Here is a 21053-nt window from a genome sequence, read left to right as displayed (position 1 = left end):
GCCCCATGCATGCGTTAATTTGTTATCTCCTCTTTAAACCATTTTCTTCAAAATAAAATAAAAAATGTCCTAACGTTTCATCATTGAATGTATTACTTTCTTAACACCGAAATATTTCTAATATAGGGTCTATAAAATACTTAGAAGTACTCCCTTCAAAATTGGCAATATATTTTTTGTATGTCATCTCACACCGATTGGTTTATGGTATGCAATATCATGTTACATTTGTTTAAGGCAAAGTGCTTTTATATATAATTGATAAATCATTTTCTTGAAATCGCTCCACGGCAAACGTAGTCCATAAAATGGCAATATTTTCCACAAAGCCATGTAAAATCCATGATCAATTCATTTGTTGGATCATACAATATATATTCCACAAAGCTATATAAAATCCATGATCAATACATTTGTAAGATCATACAATATATATTCCACAAAGCTATATAAAAACCATCATCAATATATTTTTTTGATCATACAATGAATTGGCTTCCAGATTATATCTGGAAGTACTTATTATATTTAGTTCAACAGGAAATTTGCCTTTGATTTATAGAACAAAGTTTTCAATTACCATTAAACTGGACGTAGATAACGAAAAACGATCTTGTTATAATCCAAACGTCACAAACCGGTCTCGGCAATTCTGGGTTGGTGAAAATTCCCCTAATCAATGTTGATAGAAAAAAGGACACTCCTCCAACCAGTTAATTCCGCGATTGCTAGATAGAAAGTATATATGTTCACATGAACTCTTCTGACCTTGTGTTGTGTTGAGGACTACATTTGCAAAAGCGATAGGTACACCAAAAATTGCTGTGATGAACAGTATAAGAGTTGATTTAACGGATAACGACACTGCAGGGGTCAAGGTTGGCTCCGTTGAAGAATAACTGTCTTATGTTGTCAACTTGTCACAATACGTTCATTGTTATCGGGTATATATGTCTTTTTACTTTAAGTTTGCATATTTATATTTTTCTCTCCGAATGTCAAATAAACCGAATCGAAATTACAAATCTTTGCAGAGGAAAGAAAATATGATTTGATTCCTCTGTAAAAAAGGAGGATAACGAAATAATCTACTGGACGGTCTACTACCACTGCATACTGCGATTCATTTACAGTTTCTGAGATAATCCTGTCGTTTATCAATGCGTTTCTGTCTTAGCGGGTTTGACAATAGATTAACTAACAACTTCGTTCTATTTCTATCATTCCATTTATATTCACACTGTTCTTTAATTTTCCTATATGTTCATCCTTAAGTGCGACGATTCTTATTGAATGAACAGATAATTAGAGGCTTTGGATTTGTATATATGTCTGCCGTTAATGTTTGTCGTTCTGATATCGTCTAAATACTGACATTTACATTTGTAAGAGAGTGAGTGTCTTATTTAATGTGGGCTCGTGGCGCTTTGTATTCGCGCGTGTGCGTGTGTGTGCTTTGGTATGATACACGCTACACATCGCTCTTAATTACTCACATGTAATCTTTAACAAACATTTCATTGGAATGTTCAGCATAGATATCGTTAAAATGTTTCAATGAACACCTAGGCCTGGTTGTAAGTGCCAGTGGACGAATAATGTATCGTGACAATAGTCTCATGAATTAAATGCTAGTTGCACTTGGCTACACACAAAAGAAAACATAAATGTTAAATATAAAAGAAGCCAGATGTCATTTTAAAGATATCCGAGCCTCTTTGAGATATTTATCATTATTCTACATTTTTTTAAATGGATATTACATTGTTGTTTGTACTTGAGAATACAGAATCTCTTAAAAAATGTGCGACCAAAACTTTGAGATTTTATTTTTCCGTAGGCCTATATCTGGATTAATATATAATTCAGACCCATCCCCTACCCAAGACTTTTTGTAAGTATAGAGATACAATACAAATCGTTATTGCTGGAGCACCAAGCTGGATTTTTCGACCTTCCCTTTCAATTGAAACTATCTATAAAAAGTCCTGATATCCACAATATATGCTAAATGAAAATTTTAGTTCGCATGGTCACCGCAAATGTCCGTCAATAATGTATTGATGTTGACCTTGTGTTGACCAAGGGTTATAATTACACAGCTTTATAGTACCACTTTTATCCTATTATTTTTGGTGGAGATTAAACAGTTGAAATTTTGAAATACGTTCAGCAAATTATAAGATGGAAACATCGAAATGCCGACATGAGTAAGTTACATATATAAGAAAAGTAAATATGCGATTGAACATAAGTCGTTCTATGATTTTAGAAAAACAGGAAAGCAATGAAATCGGTCGATAATTCTCATATACATTTGAATCTCCCTTTTTATAGATTGGTATAACCTTTGCCGTTTTATTTGGGAATACGCCAGTGTTAAATGATAAATTACATATATGGGTCAAAGGCTTAGCAATAAAAGGAATACATTTTTTATAATACCAGGTGTAAAATCATCATATCCTGCTGCTTTATTGGGTTTCAAGTTGGAAGTTGCAATTTTAATTAGTTCTTCTTCAGTGACTGGGGATGTGAATATTGAATGACTATTGTTATCATAGATGGTTTTATGTGATTTACCTTTGTTATTTATTTTACTAGCATATTTATTTTATTTAATATCCATATCAAGTTTGATATGTCGATCTTGATATACCGATAACATTTTATCTGGCCATATAAAGTCAGATATATCTTGATATAATTGTAATCCAGATATCCATATCAAGTTTGATATGGCCATATAAAGCCAGATATATCTCGATATAATTTTAAGCCAGATATGCATTTAAAGTTTGATATGGCCACATAAAGCCAGATACATCTTGATATAATTGTAAGCCAGATGTCCATATCAAGTTTGATATGGCCATATAAAGCCAGATATATCTTGATATAAGTGTAAGCCAGATATCCATATCAAGTTTGATATGGCCATATAAAGCCAGATATAACTGGATATAGAGTCAATCCAGATAGGCATATCAAGTTTTATCTGGCCTAATAAAGATATAAAGCCAGATATAACTGGACATCGAGTCTATCTAGATATGCAGATAAAGTTTTATCTGGCCATATTAAGCCAGATATAACTGGATATACATGTAAGACTGTATGCTCTTACTTAGTGTATTTTCATAGAGATTTACATTGCCCTATATTGTTGAATTTGTGGTACGTACTGCACATATTTCCATGGTAAAGCACTTACAGTGCACACTAAGTCAAAGGGGGTATAAATCGGCTACTTGATCTATCTGGGTTGCTAGGTTACCACAGGGTCATTGATGGAAAACGGAAGACTATGAGGGTAATTAAGTGTGAATATGGAGGTAAAAACAGACCTCCATGGTGAGAAAACCTTCTTTGGAACAAAGGACATATATGTGTATTGATACTCTGGGAGTGAGATAGGAAAAACAGTTTACACATGGTAGGGGTAGAGAACAGAAGGGAATTTAATAGAAAGGATTGGTACATTAAGGAAGGGTGATGGAGATTCGTAAAAAATAACCCATTGAGATAGGACATTGGCAAAGGATTCTATACTGAACAGTCAGAAGTAAGGAAGAATTTTTTTGGAACAGATGGAAACAACATATTTTGGGACTGAACTTCGATACTGAATGGAACATATATCGCCCTCCTGGAACTTATTTACTAAACCAAATATAATAAATAAAGGAATAGCACAATGCAATTTAGTATCAACCTCTACAGGACCACAGAAGAATAAATAACTCAACCTTCAAGTATTATTTTTGAACAGCGGTCATTTTATGACCATAGCAGTCGGATTAGGTAACAGCAAGGAGCGCTTTGAGTGATATGTTTGAGGCCAAAACTGCCAATTCTTAAGGCCAAGATAAGTTGATCTTTACCTCCAATTAAGCCTTGCTTTTTAGGTCTAATTGTATGGAGACATAGGCGTAGGAGCCTAATTTGATTTGGGGGGGAGGGGGGGCTGTAACGACTTGCCCGAAAAATATAACACAAAATTTAACCAAATTTTTCGCGCGCTCCGCGCGCGTTCAACATGTTAATGTGCATATCATATAGGCATTCATCGGTTATTACATCACATGCCACTAACCGGTGAATACTATATGATATGCACATTAACATGTTGAACGCGCGCGGAGCGCGCAAAAAAAATTGGTTATATTTTATATTTACCCTTCCATATTGGTTTAATTATTGGGGAAGTCGTTACAATAATAACGATAATAACATTATCAGTTTAACTATTGAAAAACACATTGCAAATTACTCTTCTTTCAGTAGGTGGCCGCAAAAAAACTGCAAATTTTTCTTCTTTCAGTAGGTGCCCGAAAAATTCTCAGCATATTGCCTGAATTTTCACCAAAAATTTTGGTTGGGGGGCTGCAGCCCCTCAGCCCCCCAACCTCCTATGTATGGAGACGGTTTTTTTCAGACACAATTTGAAATGATTTCGAAATGTCTTTCTAGTTGGAAGCAATGTGAGTCATGAATAAAACTATGTGTCACAAAAAAAAGTTATGTATACAATTGGGTTTGGAATGTGCTGGGAATAAAGTAATTCCAACTTTATGCCTTCGTCATTGTTTTGAATATTGTGTCGATGAAAAGGACTCGCAGACCTTGCGGAGACTGAAAACAGCCTAGAGACGGCAGTGTGATGGGCATTTTGTCATGAAGCAGGCTTTCAAGAGCCAATTTATTCGTGGAGCATTTTATCATGCCAGGATATTTTATTCTATTAACCATGTATTTTTGTTCTGACGGTCATATTGCCTCAATAATCGTTTGAACAGAAGACCCTTTTTTAATATTAGTTTTTCATCTGTAAAGGCTTGGACATACTGTGGGTAAGGTGAAACAAGAAAAAGAAAAATACCTGCTGATGGATCAAACAGGAAATGTAATCAATGCCCAGATAATTAAGCAGTACATAAAGAGTTGCTTTATCTGCGCCATATATTGCCCTTATTTGGTTTCAAATTATATTTCTCCACATCGCCAGATGAAGTTCTGGCAAAGATGAAGCCATATTTTTTTAACTAGTTCACTCTGGATTTATCATAATATGAGACAGTAATGGATTTGCCAAGGGCAATATATATGGATGTGGCATATATGAGCCAGATATGGATTTCTAAGTAATGGGCCAGATATGGATTTGCCATAAATGGGCCAGATATAGATTTCTAATGGGCCAGATGTGGATGTGCCATATATGGGCCAGATATGGATTTGCCAATCATGAGCCAAATATGGATTTCTCAGATATGGATCTGCCATATATGGGCCAGATATGGATTTGCCATATATAAGCCATATATGGATCTGCCATATATGGGACAGATATGGATTTGCCATATATGGGCCAGATATGGATTTGACATATATAAGCAATATATGGATCTGCTATATGGGCCAGATATGGATTTGCCATATATGGGCCAGATATGGATTTGCCATACATAGTCCAGATATGGATTTGCCATATATGGACCATATCTGGTCCAGATAAAAAGTGATCCATATAAAGTTTTATCTGAGGCAGACATGGCCTTTATCTTATATCAAGTATATATCTGCCCAATTCTTGATATGGCCAGATATAAATTCCATGCATGGCACAGAGATGGGCCGGATACAAATTGCCATATATGGGCCATATATGGATTTTGAGTAAGGGCTAGTACGTCTTGAAGTTGATCTGATCTTAATGTTTCCAAATAAATATTTGTTCACCTCTTGTTTTTTTTTCATTACAATACGACGTCATGTACTTGATCTTTTACGAAGAACTGTTTTGCGTATTATAGTATAATAATGACTCAGATCGTGTCTGGAAAAGTTGGGGGTTTGTGGACAACTCTGATATCCACAGCGGGTTCGTGGGGGTATAGGTTAGGGAATCCCTGCTATAGTGAGTCTCTATCCTAAGTGGAGTACGCCACAAAATACAGTAGGGGCTATAGCACTAACAAAGGCTAAATCTCAAGCAGCAGTACACAAATCTCCATATTTGTTATTTCATTTTCATTCATCATTTTTACATTATTACTTTATATGGTCCCAATGCATCTGTTTAAAATCTGGACACTCTAAGACTGTTTCCAGACTCCACCATTATTTTTAACTCATTAAACTCTGTAAAGAGTACCATATCATATGGCAACTTGAAATTCTTTTGGGAGGGAATTGTTTGCAAAACCAAATTGAGAAGTTGTATTCCAATTCCAATAGTTAGAAAATAGACTAACTTGTGCCTTATATTAATAAAAATGCACTTGGTTAATTTCCCTTCAAATTTTTGCCTAAATTGCTGTTGTAAACCTAATATATTTTGCCACCCAGAGGGTAGATGGGTTTAGATGTACATATGATGGAGCCTTTAATTTACATTTGTCAGGAATGTACCATTGTGCTGCCACATATTCGTTCACAGTCATTGACAGTAGTATTCCAGTGTGATTGTTGTTCTCCATATATTTTTCACATATTTATAAAGGCACCAAAACAAGTTCAAAAATGATGAATGTTTGCATAGAGCGAATTGAAATTGTAAGATTGCCAACAGCGTTATTTGCAAAAAAACATTTTATAGGTATTGCAAACACACTCTGATACTTGTTTCATGGAGAAAACTAGAATTATTTCAATTATTAGAAAATCACATTTGTATGAGGGGTACATACAGGTGGGGTGAGTGAATCAGTCATTGCATATTTTGTGCCTTAGTAGTTGTAATTTTCAAATTTTGCCACTGTCTGTTCTTGTATCTGAAACTTGGTATCATTTCCACTGTTTAATATATTTACTACCATGAATTGCTGTTTTTGTCCTTTTTAGATTTTACAACAGTGTTCAAATCTAGTAAATAGTCTTGTCATCAGTGTAGTAGCCATATTTCTGTGAATAGATCGGGCTTTTCTATTGAGTCACAAACTCATTCTAGTGACCCAATCTCATTCCTCTAAATCAGCGGTAAAATATCATTAACTCTTAATAGAGTGAATTTCACTGTAACTCAAGAGTGATTCACTCTTTCAGAGTGACAAAGCCAACTCTTTTAGAGTGAAAGCCCACTCTTTTTAAGGAGTGAAAATTCTCACTCTTTTGAAAGAGTGAATTTCACTCATCACAGAGTGACTACTCACTACACTCTCAGAAAAAAAAGAGTAAAAATTCACTCCATTAAGGTTAAAAATTCACTCTTTTGTATTTAGAGTGATAGAAAATAATAGAAAGAAAGAGAATCTACCCATTTACATAAAAATATATGAGACATTAAATGAATTAAGCCTTTTTGCGCATCATATGCTGTAAATATAGGTATAAATATTAAGACAATCTTGCAATATATAATCAGATGGCATCTTTCTTCAACTACTGCACTATCAAATTTACCTTGTATCGTCCCGGTCCCTCAGACTCTCTTCAATGACGGCTTTCAGGTCCTCATTACTCCCACATGAATCATCGTCAGGCTCCATGATATCAATATAATCTGACATATATCTAGAATTAAATAAACCAAGACAAACATGACAATTATTGTAGCTATTCACCTATAGACAAAGGTTTTTGCTTTCACAACAGTTAACTGGGTTTCCATAATTCCATCTGAAATATTCATTAAATTAAGTTTGTAACATTGGAGTCTTGCTAGATTTATGAAATGGTCTAGATTCTCTTTCCTTTGTCATGTCACCGTTTGTTAGTTCATCTGTTACCGATCATCATGAACCAATAGATTCGAAAAATCTCCTCTTTTTTGGGGGGTGGGTGTGAAGGATAGGTGGGTGGCTGGCATAGAATTTTTGCAAAGCTTCAGCTAGGAAATTTTGTGAATTATTTTTGTGTGAAAGTAAATATTCTGGTAGGAGATCTGGAAAATGTGATGTTTGTATAAAAAGAGCATTCCGTACAAACTTGAGTGGATTTCACCACCACCACCCTCTCCTCCATCCCAGCCCCACCCAAACACTCCTACCATATCTTATGTGGGTGTACTTAATGGACATGATTAGCCAGTTAGCCACACCCTGCAGTATGATAAATAATCACATAAATGTCAGTCACCTCATGACTTTATCATGCACCACTCTACCAGATGTACGTTACTTGGATTTATAGTTGAGATAAAGGCATGTACATTGAAAGAACAGAATATTTCATTTATTTTATAGGCACACTCGTAATCTATGGAAGGCCGCCTGCCGTCATCAGTAATCTATCAACAGCATCGATGCTCTTGTAGTGCAATGCACAGGGGCGTAGCGAGCGGGGGGGGGGGGGGTGTGGGGGGTGTCACACCCCCCAATAATTTGGTCGCTGTCGGCAAAGTTTGGGTCTGTCGGCAAAGGAGAAAAGGTGAAGAGAGCGGAAGGGGAAGAAAGAAGGAAAGCTGAATAGAGAAAAGGAGAACGGGAGCTTCTTCCGTGCCAAATTTGACTTAAAATATGCACCAGATTGCATCTAAGGACGTTTCAAAACTAAAAATTTTCCAAAGGGGAGGGGTATACCCCCTACCCTTCGACCCCTCCCCCATTTCAGTCACCACTTCCAGATCCGTCGGCAAATCAAATTTGCCTTTAAATATGCACCAGATTGCATCTAAGGACGTTTCAAAACTAAAAATTTTCCAAAGGGGCGGGGGCCACCCCCTCCCCTTACACCCCTCCCCAATTTCAGTCACCACTTCCAGATCCGTCGGCAAATCAAATTTGACTTTAAATATACACCAGATTGCATCTAAGGACGTTTCAAAACTAAAAAATTTCCAAAGGGGCGGGGGAACCCCCTCCCCTTAGACCCCCCCCCATTTCAGTCACCACTTCCAGATCCGTCGGCAAATCAAATTTGACTTTAAATATACACCAGATTGCATCTAAGGACGTTTCAAAACTAAAAAAATTCCAAAGGAGAGGGGGGCACCCCCTCCCCTTAGACCCCTCTCCCATTTCAGTCTCCACTTCCAGATCCGTCGGCAAATCAAATTCTCCACACCCCCCCAACAAAAAACCCTTCGCTACGCCCCTGGCAATGCATAAAGTTGCTTTTGCAATGTCTTCATTACAATGTGTACATTCACAAAGGAGTTGATATGTCTGAATACTTTAGACATGCAGCATTGATGTAGACTATAGTGCATTAAGGATTAATGAGGTGTCTCCATTAATTAGTAATCAAACAACTTTTAGACATGCATGGTTGATGTAGACTAGTGCATTAAGGATTAATTAGGTGTCTCCATTAATTAGTAATCAAACATCTTTTAGACATGCACCGTTGATGTAGACTAGTGCATTAAGGATTAATTAGGTGTCTCCATTAATTAGTTGTCAAACATCTTTTAGACATGCACCATTGATGTAGACTAAAGTGCATTAAGGATTAAATAGGTGTCTCCATTAATTAGTAGTTAAACATATTTTAGACATGCACTGTTGATGTAGACTAGTGCATTAAGGATTAATTACGTGTCTCCATTAATTAGTTGTCAAACATCTTTTAGACATGCACCACTGATGTAGACTATAGTGCATTAAGGATTCATTAGAGGTCTCCATTACTTAGTTATCAAACAACTTTTAGACATACGGTTGATGTAGACCAGTGCATTACGTATTCATTAGGTGTCTCCATTAATTAGTAGTCAAACATCTTTTAGACATGCACCGTTGATGTAGACTAGTGCATTAAGGCTTAATTAGGTGTCTCCATTAATTAGTTGTCAAACATCTTTTAGACATGCACCATTTGATGTAGACTATAGTGCATTAAGGATTAATTAGGTGTCTCCATTAATTAGTAGTCAAACATCTTTTAGACATGCACTGATGATGTAGACTAGTGCATTAATAATTAATTAGGTGTCTCCATTAATTAGTTGTCAAACATCTTTTAGACATGCACCACTGATGTAGACTATAGTGCATTAAGGATTCATTAGAAGTCTCCATGACTTAGTAATCAAACAACATTTAGACATACGGTTGATGTAGACCAGTGCATTAAGTATTCATTAGGTGTCTCCATTAATTAGTTGTCAAACATCTTTTAGACATGCACCATTGATGTAGACTATAGTGCATTAAGGCTTAATTAGGTGTCTCCATTAATTAGTTGTCAAACATCTTTTAGACATGCACCATTGATGTAGACTACAGTGCATTAAGGATTAAATAGGTGTCTCCATTAATTAGTTGTCAAACATCTTTTAGACATGCACCATTGATGTAGACTATAGTACATTAAGGATTAATTAGGTGTCTCCATTAATTAGTTGTCAAACATATTTTATACATGCACCATTGATGTAGACTATAGTGCATTAAGGATTAATTAGGTGTCTCCAGTAATTAGTTGTCAAACATATTTTAGACATGCACCATTGATGTAGACTATAGTGCATTAAGGCTCAATTAGGTGTCTCCATTAATTAGTATTCAAACATCTTTTAGACATGCACCGTTAATGTAGACTAGTGCATTAAGGATTAATTAGGTGTCTCCATTAATTAGTTGTCAAACATCTTTTAGACATGCACCATTGATGTAGACTATAGTGCATTAAGGATTCATTAGAAGTCTCCATTAATTAGTAATCAAACAACTTTTAGACATACGGTTGATGTAGACCAGTGCATTAGGATTCATTAGGTGTCTCCATTAATTAGTAGTCATACATCATTTAGACATGCACCGTTGATGTAGACCAGTGCATTAAGGATTCATTAGGAAACTCCATTAACTAGTGGTCAAACATCTTACACTTTCAATCCTGAGCATTGGCAGTTTTATTTACTCATACCTGGACAAGGAATCTTTAATAGTTATTGTATCTACTTGAAGATGTGGATGGCCCTGCCTGGCATCTGGTTTCCTCCAGTCAATGTGGAACATACATGTGTTACAAGGAGGTCCATCAAAGTAACTATTCTTGAAATAAAGTGTTTTACACTATTTGCAGACTCAAATGACCTTAACCTTCATGATGAACAATACATATCTCCTAAATATGGTGCATCCATGTGTCAAAAATTGCAGCTACCCTTCTTGAGATATCTTGTGTATAATATTTAAGGCTTTAACTCTGCTGACCTTAAATGACCTTTGACCTCTACAGAATCAGAATATTCTTCTAATCATATTACATCCACTTGTCAAACATGAAAGAAGTATAAGCTCGAGATTTTTCTGCAAAGCTTGCAATTTTGTAACCATATCAATGTACATGATTTGAAGCTTTACATTCAAAGAAAGAGTATTAATAAAGAATGATCTTGGTTTCAAGTCCTAGACAATTTAGGGTAAGTATCTACATTCCAAGGTTGAGTAAGTAACTCTGAAAAGATGGTTCTTCCAATGAAACTGTTGCACCAGTGGGGGAAAACGTGTGGAACCCAGGGTGTTCATGGAAAATGTCATGATGAACTAACTGTAAGCATACAAACAATTAACAAGCAGAAAGGTAAAAGATCAAGCTTTGTATAAAATTACGTATCTCAATTAATGAGCACAGAACTCACAAAGATTTGGCTGTTGAGGAAGTCATTGCAAAGGACACAGACATAGATGCTGATGAAGAGGAACTATAAGGGTGAAGTATAGAACTTGTTGTTATAACAACAGTTAAAACTACTTTTAAGCCTTCCACATTTAGTCTGTTTGTTGGTAAATAATATGGTTAAAGTCCTGACTCTGTCAGAGACCATCTGTAGAATTCAAACAATGCATCAGATGCAGTCAAATATTCAGAGAAATAAGCCAATAGACTGCAATTAATGAACCTAAATGGTCGTCTTAAAAACATGTATTAATATTCATCATTCATTGATTGTCGAATTATTCTATTTTGTATTGTTATGCAAATACTTTTCTCCTTTCCTTAATACAGGGAGTCTTCGACTTTGTTAAGCTGTTGTACGCTTTTTGGAAGACTTCCTTCACACTGTAAATTTACACGTGAAAAACAAATAAATAAATCAAATCAAATCAAATCATTTTAAGTTTTTTTTTAAAGACATTTGGTTTTCTTCTTTCTTTTTTCCAAACATTTCTTTCCTCCTTCAAATACATTATTTTGCAATGCAAATTTTGGACATCTGAAAATATTGATGGCTATCAGTTCAGTCATTAATCCTATTGTTCAGATGCTAAGTGATCAAGTTTACAAAGTGAAGTGGCAATTTAACAAATGTTTTACATATTTATGTCTCTAACTTTATATGGACTTACATCAGGTCGAGTCAGTATGCATCTTCGGAACATTTACGGACACTAATGTCAGTCATAGTGTCCCTGTATATATTGTCATTTCAACACGCTCTTCTGTAAATTTGAGGCATTATGAGATAATTTGTTTGCTGCAAACCAGCTGGAAAATTTAGTTAGCTCAGTAGAAACAGTTTTATGTGATGACAGTAGATTTTGGGAATCGAAGAAAATATTTGTGTCGTCGGCAAATAATATTATTTTAGCAATATCGGAGACATTGACGATATCATTGACATAAATTATAATTAGTAGTGGACCTAGTATAGAATCCTGAGGAACTCCGCAAACGATTTTAGCAAGTTCAGATTTATATTTTTTATATAAAGTGTATTGGTATCTATTTGAAAGATAACTATCTAGCCAATTTAGGGTTGTTCCTCTAATACCATAAAAAGATAATTTACTTAGTAATATTTTGTGATCGATGGTGTCAAAAGCTTTGGATAGGTCGAGAAATACGCCTACACAGGTATTATTCTTATCAAGACTATTATAAATATTGTTGACTGAATCTGCTAAAGCTAATTCTGTAGAATGGTCAGGACGAAATCCGTACTGCTCGTTATTAAGAACATTATATTTACATAGAAAACTGTATATACGATGAAACATTAATCGCTCAATAATTTTTGAAAAGACTGACAATAAAGATATAGGGCGGTAATTCTCAAAATGACTGGGGTCTCCTTTTTAAAGATTGGTTTTACCTTTGCTATTTTAAGCTTATCCGCAAAAATGCCGGTGTTAAAAGAAATATTGCAGAGATGAGTTAAAGGCTTTACAATGTATGGGATTACTTGTTTGATAATACCTGGCTTAAAGTCATCATAGCCTGCTGCTTTGTTTGGTTTCACATTTGTGTGAGCAACTTTTAAAACTTCTTCTACTGTTACTGGATATGTAAATATGGAATGGCATACCTTGTCATTATTATGTAAAAAAATGTTCCGCTTTTAGTTTAATATTAATCTTACTAGCGAGATTATAACCAAGATTTACAAAGTATTTGTTAAAGTTGCTAGCGATATCATTATCGTTGCTACTGTAATTTTGCAATCATCATTTTTAAATGTTGCTGGATATGATGAGTCTTTACCGTTTTTATTGAGGATTTCATTAATTGTACTCCAAGTACTGTTTACGTTGTTTCTACTCTGCTTGAATGTATCATAAAAGTATAGTTGTTTGGAATATCGTAAAACATGGTTTAATTTATTACGGTACATTTTGTAAATAGACTTAGTATGTTCAGTAGGATTCTTTAAATAACGTCAAAATAATATGTTCATAGAAATATAAAATATTGGCATGTGATAAGAAGCCATTTGGCTACTGATGTAGACATATTAGACCAGCATGTGCTTTAACTGTTTTCCTGTAACGTAGAAAGCCACTTTTGTATACCACCATGCCCTCCGCTGGAAAGATGAGAATGAAACCATTCAAATAACAATTAACAATGCTTCATAAAGTACATTGGCTAACCATTTTACAAGTTGAAAAGCCCTATATTGCCAACTGAAGTCATTTAATTCAAATCACAATGTTTTAAATTGATATCAGTAAACAATTTCAGCCTACCATACCTTGTTAATTGAATCAAAATGATTGAAATCCTAACTTTCCAATGAAATCCAAAAAAGGGAGTAAAGAGTTGAACAATGTAAAAAAATGTTTAGGTCATAAGCATGCATTACAGGTATGTGACGTCAAGGGCGTAGGAACCGGGGGGGGGTGGGGGTGGGGGGTGCGGGTGGTGGGGGCTAGCCCCCAGTGAAAAATGTGGAGGGGCGGAAGTATCATTCCGCCCCCCCCCCCCGCTTCGCAAGTCAGAAAACCCCTTTTTCATTTCCAAATGAGAAAAAAAATCTCATTTGGAGCACCAAATTGCATCTAAGACCAGGTGAAAATACAAAATTAAGTTTACAAAATGGAGTGGGTGTCTGAAGTGTGCTATATTGCACCAAATTGCATCTGAGGCCACCTGGAAATGCAAAAAATTCCAAAGAGGAGGGGGACACCCCCTCCCCTTAGACCCCTCCCCCAGGCCGGCCATCAGTCTTCAGCCCGAACTCAAAAGTACCTTCCTACGCCACTGTGTGACGTACTTCAATCTGACTGTGTGGTTTTGCTACATGATGGCATGGCAAGTGGTACGTGACCATTTCAAGTAAGTGACGTTTTGTTTGTGTCGCTACAAAATTCAGACAGTAATGAAACGTGATACCTTGTTATCTTTAGCTGGACATGAGATGTCCATCCCTGTATCATTTATACACTGTGCTGTGGGTATTGACCGCAGCTGTACGTACTGACTGTACACTAGTGTCCATTTACGGACATTAGTAAGCTGTGTGTGTATTTTCTGGGATCGAAGGTGGTGTCTTACACCTCATTCAAAACTAGGTCAGATTACCTGCATTGTAGACGTTTCTTTTTGCGCGAGTCTTCACGCCCTTTAACTGTGAGCAACAAGAGGAAAACTTTTGCAAATATTACAACAAAATAAGCTTTACAGTGCATGGAGTCTTGGATATAGCAACTTGATCCCCGCTTTGAGTCAAAAACATGCATGCATGACCAACTTATATTTTCATTTGTGAATTTTCTGACTACCTCTGCAACACGTACTTGGTAACCGCAGATGACGTAATATGCTATCCATGTTCAACTGAAAAATATATGATTTGAGACTTGTAAAATTATACTTTCAAAAGGAGCCTAATGTACATGCTGATTGCACACGATGAAATAATAACAATAGAACGAGTGTCTGCATTCTTATTAAGTACATGTCTTGCATTTCATATGACAAATTAAAGTTACAACCTAGCCAAGTAAATTAGCATATTTAAGGCTATGCCTGCATGTTAGTGTCAGCCTGTGGTAGGTATATATAAGCTAACAAATATCAGTTATGATGGCATACAATAACTTTGCCACGTTAAAGGTCTTTTTCTTCCAACAAAATCATTTGATCAAGCTACCCTGACTCAAATTCCATATCTGGTTTTATATCTGGCTATATCTGGATGGATAAATTTTGATATGGCCATATAAAGCTAGATATATCTTGATATAATTGTAAGTCAGATATCCATATACATTTTGATATGGCCATATAAAGCCAGATATAACTGGATATAGAATCAATCCAGATACGCATATAGAGTTTGATATGGCCATATACAGCTAGATATATCTTGATATAATTGTAAGTCAGATATCCATATCAAGTTTGATATGGCCATATAAAGGTAGATATATCTTGATATAATTGTAATCCAGATACGCATATAAAGTTTTATCTGACCATATAAAGCCAGAAATATCTTGGTATAATCGTAATCCAGATATCCATATCAAGTTTGATTTGGCCATATAAAGCCAGATATAACTTGATATAATTGTAAGCCAGATCTGCATATAAAGTTTAATATAGCCATTAAAAGCCAGATATATCTTGATATAATTGTAATCCAGATATCCATATCAAGTTTGATATGGCCATATAAAGCCAGATATAACTGAATAAAGAGTCAATCCAGATACGCATATAAAGTTTTATCTGGCCATATAAAGCCAGATATATCTTGATATAATTGTAAGTCAGATATCCATATCAAGTTTGATATGGCCATATAAAGGTAGATATATCTTGATATAATTGTAATCCAGATACGCATATAAAGTTTTATCTGACCATATAAAGCCAGAAATATCTTGGTATAATCGTAATCCAGATATCCATATCAAGTTTGATTTGGCCATATAAAGCCAGATATAACTTGATATAATTGTAAGCCAGATCTGCATATAAAGTTTAATATAGCCATTAAAAGCCAGATATATCTTGATATAATTGTAATCCAGATATCCATATCAAGTTTGATATGGCCATATAAAGCCAGATATAACTGAATAAAGAGTCAATCCAGATACGCATATAAAGTTTTATCTGGCCATATAAAGCCAGATATATCTTGGTATAATTGTAATCCAGATATCCATATCAAGTTTGATATGGCCATAAAAAGCCAGATATAACTTGATATGATTGTAAGCCAGATATGCATATAAAGTTTGATATTGCCATATAAAGCCAGATATAACTGGATAAAGAGTCAATCCAGATACGCATATTAAGTTTTATCTGGCCATATAAAGCCAGATATATCTTGATATAATTGTAAGCCAGATATCCATATCAAGTTTGATATGGCCATATAAAGCCAGAGATCTTGATATACGTGTAAGCCAGATAAGCATATCACGTTTGATATGGCCATATAAAGCCAGATATATCTTGATATAATTAAGTGTAAGCCAGATATGCATATTAAGTTTTATCTGGCCATATAAAGCCAGATATATCTTGATATAATTGTAAGCCAGATATCCATATCAAGTTTGATATGGCCATATAAAGCCAGAGATCTTGATATATACGTGTAAGCCAGATAAGCATATCACGTTTGATATGGCCATATAAAGCCAGATATATCTTGATATAATTAAGTGTAAGCCAGATATGCATATCAAGTTTGATACGGCCATATAAAGCCAGATATATCTTGATATAATTTTAAGCCAGATATCCATATCAAGTTTGATATGGCCATATAAAGCCAGATATAACTGGATATAGAGTCAATCCAGATAGGCATATCAAGTTTTATCTGGCCTAATAAAGATATAAAGCCAGATATAACTGGATAAAGAGTCAATCCAGATATGCAGATAAAGTTTTATCTGGCCATATAAAGCCAGATATAACTAGATATACATGTAAGACTGTATGCTCTTACTTAGTGTATTTTCATAGAGATTTACATTGCCCTATACAGTATATTGTGGAATTTGTGGTACGTACTGCACATATTTCAATGGTAAAGCACTAACAGTGTACACTAAGTCAAAGAGGGTATAAATTGGACACTTGATCTATCTGGTTTGCTAGGTAACCACAGAGTCATTGATGGAAAAAGGATGACTCAGAGGGTAATTAAGTGTGAACATGGAGGTAAAAAAGACCTCCATGATGTGAGACCTGCTTTTGAACAAAGGACATATTTGCAACGGTTACTCTGTGAGTGAGATAGGAAAGGCAGCTAGTGTACACATGATAGGAGTAGAGAGCATAAGGAAATTTAATAGAAAGGGTAAGAAAGGGTGATGGAGATTCGAAAAATAAAACCTATTGATTTCAGGACATTGGCAAAGAATTCTATAGTGAACTGAACAGTCAGAAGGAAGAAATTTTTTGGAACGAATGGAAACAACATATTTTGGGACTGAACTTCGACACTGAATGGAACATATATCGCCCTCCAGAAAACTATTTACTAAAGCAAATATATAAAATAAAGCAATAGCACAATGCAATTTAGTATCAACCTCTACAGGACCACAGAAGAATAAAGAACTCAACCTTCAAGTATTATTTCTAAGTGCACTAGTGGTACCGCGCGATGCTAGTTTAAAGTATACTTTTACAATACAGTGTATACACAAAAACTCTCGTACAAGTAAAATATCTGTCAGAGCGTGCAGCTGTATTCGGATCAGGTAACAGCAAGGAGCTTTTTGAGTGATATGTTTGAGGCCAATACTGCAGATTCTTAAGTCCAAGATAAGTTGATCTTCACCTCCAATTATGCCTTGCTTTTTAGACTGGAGATGGGTTTGTTTCAGACACAATTTGAAATGATTTTGAAATCTTTTTCGAAGTTCGAAGCATTGTGAGGCACAAATAAAACTGTGTCACAAAATGTTATGTACACAATTGGGTTTGGAATGTGTTGGAAATAAAGTAAGTCCCAACTTTAAATGTCTATCTTCGTCATTATTTTGAGAATTGTGTCGATGAAAGGACTTGCAGACCTTGCAGAGACTGAAGACAGCTGCCTAGAGACGGCAGAGTGAAGGGCATTTTGTCATGAAGCAGACTTTCAAGTGCCAATTTATTTGTGGAACGTTTATCATGCCAGGATATTTTACTCTCTTTTACCATGTATTTTTGTTCTGACAATCATATTGCCTTAATCGTTTGAACAGAAATCCCTCTTTTAGTATTTTTTTTTTATTATTTGGCTTGGACATACTGTGGTATGTTGAAACAAGAAAAAAACGAAATTACCTGCTGATGGATCAAACAGGAAATGTAATCAATGGCCATGATAATTAAGCAGTAAATAAAGAGTTGCTTTATCTGCGCCATATATTGCCTTTATTTGGTTTCAAAATATATTTCTTTACATCGCCAGATGAAGTTCTGGCACAGATGTAGTTTTTTTTTTAACTAGTTCAATCTGGATTGATCATAATATGGGGCAGTGATGGATTTCTAAGTAATGGACCAGATATGGATTTGACATATATGAGCCAGATATGGATTTCTAATTAATGAGCCAGATATGGTTGTGCCATATATAGGCCAGATATTGATTTGCCATATAATGAGCCAAATATTGGTTTCTCAGATATGGATCTGCCATATATGGGACAGATATGGATTTGCCATATGTAAGCCATATATGGATCTGCTATATATGGACCATATCTGGTCCAGATAAAAAGTGACCCATATAAAGTTTTATCTGAGGCAGATATGGCCTTTATCTTATATCAATTAAGTTATATCTGCCCAATTCTTGTTATGGCCAGATATAAATTCCATATATGGCACAGATATATGGGCCATGATAAAAAATGCCATAATTGGGCCATGCCCTGTATGCATATGGATTTTGAGTAAGGGTAGTCTTTCTGTTTCTTGTAAATTATTTTATATAGGGCTAGCCTAGGCCCATTGAATCATATGCATTTATTGACAATTTAAATAGGACACACCGAGGTAGCCTATAGTATTAATAATATGTAGTATGGATTTATTTTGGCTACAGTTCTTACAATGCCTAGAGCTTCATTGATCCTTTTGGGTTGGTGTTAAGACCATTTCAATTCATGGCATTGACAAAAAACGTATATATGCGGGCACAGTATACCGTAAAGTTGTTTCACACGGCTAGCCTATGTCCTAACTAACGCTTAAACTAACTTAGGTCTGAGCCAGGCTTTGAAAGTTAATACGTGATAAAACAAATAAATCAAATCAAATCAATTCAAATACTTGAGCATAGCTCAGCCTAGGCCTCAAAAAGGTTAGTCTATATAGGCTAACCTAACGCAAATATTTGCGTTTTGACAGATGACAGTGCCGTGGGATCTAGCCTCATGCCTATATTATCTCGGTTTATTAAACATGAAAGGCCTTACAAGATACCCTTCATGATATTAGAACACACAGGGCACAATGTTACGTTTCTAAAAATGTACTTTGCGAACTTTACCCTCAGTTAGACTTAGACATCTTCGTTACGCAGGAGCGTTTCTCGCGTTTTCTCATTAGGTAGATAACAGTAATTCGTTGTTTGCATACTTAAAGGTGGAATACTCCTATATCCTAATACTCCTATATCAATCCGCTCGATTGTTCTCCCTCAGGAAAAGTGCCAAAAAGCAGCAGGAGAACATGATTCTTGACCTGTTATCAACCATTATCTAGCTTTTCGTGGCTATCATGTTGAAAAGCACTAATGGAAGTACACGTGGTGGTAAAATTAGCTCAATTGAGGCAATTTTAAACACCTTTAGGCCTCCCAGGGGCAGTGTAGGAAATTGTTTATACTGAGTGAAGGGGTTTGTTTACAAGTGACAAAAACTTCATACTGGGATTGCAAAAAAATCAACGTGGTCATAATACGGATAATTGATAGTGCCATGAAAGGCAAACGGGGCTTTTAATGGGTGTATGCTACCTTGCTATGTATGGTACACAGATTGTGCATAGCGCCAGCACACGTTTAATATCTACTCGTATTCACATCAGCTCTTACAGTGCGCCAAGCCATCGCGCCACTGTATGGACTGAGATATTAGGCCGATTAACTAATACTTACAGCTCCCTATGCAGGCACCCGCTGTAAAAGATCGGCAAAAGACGCCACCACCGGGGTTCGAACCAGCGATGCAAAAGAGAGTCTCGCTCATCAGCTCTTACAGTGCGCCAAGCCATCGCGCCACTGTATGGACTGAGATATTAGGCCGATTAACTAATACTTACAGCGCCCTATGCAGGCACCCGCTGTAAAAGATCGGCAAAAGACGCCACCACCGGGGTTCGAACCAGCGATGCAAAAGAGAGTCTCGCTCATCAGCTCTTACAGTGCGCCAAGCCATCGCGCCACTGTATGGACTGAGATATTAGGCCGATTAACTAATACTTACAGCGCCCTATGCAGGCACCCGCTGTAAAAGATCGGCAAAAGACGCCACCACCGGGGTTCGAACCAGCGATGCAAAAGAGAGTCTCGCTCATCAGCTCTTACAGTGCGCCAAGCCATCGCGCCACTGTATGGACTGAGATATTAGGCCGATTAACTAATACTTACAGCGCCCTATGCAGGCACCCGCTGTAAAAGATCGGCAAAAGACGCCACCACCGGGGTTCGAACCAGCGATGCAAAAGAGAGTCTGGCTCATCAGCTCTTACAGTGCGCCAAGCCATCGCGCCACTGTATGGACTGAGATATTAGGCCGATTAACTAATACTTACAGCGCCCTATGCAGGCACCCGCTGTAAAAGATCGGCAAAAGACGCCACCACCGGGGTTCGAACCAGCGATGCAAAAGAGAGTCTGGCTCATCAGCTCTTACAGTGCGCCAAGCCATCGCGCCACTGTATGGACTGAGATATTAGGCCGATTAACTAAT

At 36.1% G+C, this 21053-nt stretch overlaps 1 protein-coding gene and 1 long non-coding RNA gene across 2 annotated transcripts in view; one reads left to right on the top strand and one right to left on the bottom strand.

Moving 5' to 3' along the window:
* Positions 1 to 12110, top strand: part of LOC139973623 (uncharacterized) — an 86147-nt gene extending 74037 nt beyond the window's left edge. Inside the window, exon 3 of the transcript XR_011795272.1 lies at positions 8187 to 12110. The gene's annotated coding sequence lies outside the window, so the exon portion shown is untranslated. The remainder of the gene's footprint in view (positions 1 to 8186) is intronic.
* LOC139973634 (uncharacterized) overlaps positions 1 to 19751 on the bottom strand; it is a 29337-nt gene extending 9586 nt beyond the window's left edge. The window contains exons 1-2 of the long non-coding RNA XR_011795278.1: positions 19631 to 19751; positions 7405 to 7515 (exon numbers count right to left, since the gene is read on the bottom strand). This is a non-coding gene — a long non-coding RNA (uncharacterized lncRNA). The remainder of the gene's footprint in view (positions 1 to 7404; positions 7516 to 19630) is intronic.
* Positions 19752 to 21053: the final 1302 nt, after the last annotated feature.

This window comes from Apostichopus japonicus, chromosome 9, assembly GCF_037975245.1.
Source record: "Apostichopus japonicus isolate 1M-3 chromosome 9, ASM3797524v1, whole genome shotgun sequence".
NCBI lineage: Eukaryota > Metazoa > Echinodermata > Holothuroidea > Aspidochirotida > Stichopodidae > Apostichopus > Apostichopus japonicus.
The sequence above is the reverse complement of the archived record's forward strand: the minus strand, read 5'-3'. Positions and strand labels throughout refer to the sequence as shown.